This window comes from Malurus melanocephalus, unplaced genomic scaffold, assembly GCF_030028575.1.
Source record: "Malurus melanocephalus ecotype Western Australia unplaced genomic scaffold, MMel_1.1 scaffold_400, whole genome shotgun sequence".
Lineage (NCBI taxonomy): Eukaryota > Metazoa > Chordata > Aves > Passeriformes > Maluridae > Malurus > Malurus melanocephalus.
The window spans coordinates 325294-327400 of record NW_026623632.1 but is presented as its reverse complement, the minus strand read 5'-3'; positions in this window follow the sequence as shown (position 1 = coordinate 327400).

Below are 2107 nucleotides of genomic sequence, written 5' to 3'. Positions count from 1 at the left end.
ATCCTACAAACGTAGTTTTGATCTGTAGGTTAGATAATAAAAAACTTTTTTTCTTTGCAATCCCTAATTTCATTGCAGTTTATCAGAAATGTGGTTTGATTACAGACTACATGATGACAGCCATTATCATTTCATTAAATAAATTAATTTAAATTAAGAGACAATGTAGTCAGACTGCAGGTAGCAGTCTGAGAGATCTGTAAGAAAAAAGTAGGAGTGGAGATCACTTTTAATAAATCCAAATCTAGTGCTTCAACACTTACTAATCTTTCAACTTTAATAATGAATTTTCACTGTTACAAGAAAAAAAACGTTTAGGGTTTTTGCTTGGTGCTACTAAGGTAGTTGCATATCCTGTAAATGGAATTTCAGTGCATTTTTCAGGTTTTTTTTGTTAAAAGATAAGGACTATCATTGATGGTACAGGGAAAAAAAAAGTGTGGACATTATGCTGGTATAAAATRTGTAACTATCCTTTGAATTCAATAATTCTGATTCACTGCTCTTCAGCAATGAAGCACTTTGTAAGGACACTACACAGAGATGAAGTAGATTCACAAAGTTTGAAGCTATTGCAGCAGTTCAGATAAAATCAGGTATACATTTCACTAGGCAAAAAAAAAAAAGACCACCAACCAACCTGGAATCCAGTAGCTGTACTTCTAGTACAGAGCACTTAGTTTTGTGGTTTGGAATTAAATCTCACATCCTCTTCCTTCCCAGGAACAATCAGTAGCATTACTGTAACAGTGGGCAGCTGTGTAATAGTAAAGCTTTCCTGCATTTGTATTGCTAGTCCTTTAAAGGGAGATGTGTTCCTGAAGTTTGATTCATCTCCAGAGGTAATGGCTGCAGCATTAAGCCTTGAGCCTGTGTCACTTCTTGTTTCTTCAGGCTGGCCTGTCATGCGATGCTTTTGTTCAGAAGATCTTGCGGGTCCCTTCTGTATTGTTCAGAGCTGTTTCTGCTGACTTGAAGCGTTTCTGTATGAGTTTCCAACTACAYCTCTCATCCAGTGTGGCTGGTTACTGGTGCTGGTGCAGAGAAAATTGCCCCAGTTTTGCTGTTGCTTGTGAGACCCTGCCTCCTGGCTTTGCAATAGAACTATGTGTGTTGTTCACATCCTATTCTGTTGATCCTTCCCCTTCTTTAGTAAGGAGGCACTGGAGGAATAGGTAAGAAATAATATTTTTTTAAGGGAATTGATTTTCAAAACATCCATTAAAAAGTTCTGCCCTTCCTCTCCTTTGGCTTCAATCTTCATAGCCCCGACTCAGCTGTGTACTACAGTGTGTGTTACCAGCAATGCTCCTCCTTTGTGTTTGGTGTTGGAGGAGAACAAATACATTTTACAAGTCATTGCTAACATGAGTAACAGTAACTGGCAGCACTCCTATGGCAACTGATAGCACAGATGAAGGTGATCTCCAAGCACTAACCATAGGGCTGGAGGAAAAGGATATCTATATTTCTTCTCCTGGTAGAAGCCCTGTTAGCACTGCCAACTTTCTTGAAGTTTTTTATTGTTTTCCTTAAGAAACTTAGACATCTTTCTTAAAAATGTAAAAKTACAAGTACAAGGTTGAAGAAAGTGCAGAATCCAAAGCCGGGTTTTGAAATAAAGTCAGTGGGSTCGAGCGTTATTGGGCAGTTGATGGGTTGAGGATACTTTTGAGTATTTAAGTCTCGAATGAAGTAGTTAGGAATTTGCTACGTCGAGGACCCAAACAATTTCACTTTAGTTTAGCTCCTTTAGTGAGTTAACAGGCCTGGTGCGTTTCTTCTGTTGGTGTGTAGTGGGTTCTACCTCTTCTCGTGAGTACCCCTTGGTCAGTCAGCTCTAGGGCTGTCCCTTGGTGCGCGGTGTCCCCATCCTGCCCGCGTTTTCCCGCGAGTGCTCCGGGAGCCTGGGCCGGGCTGGGCACCGCCGGCGTTCAAACCGCTCCTTCCCGACACTCCGTGCGGCGGCCCCGCCTCCGCCTCTCATTGGCGCTGCCCCRGGCACAGTCGGCTTCCTATTGGCGGGGGTGGCGCGGAGCCCCGCCCCCAGCCGCGGGTCGTGCTGCGGGCACGGGCGGCTGCCGCGGGCTGGGCTGGGCTGCGCGCG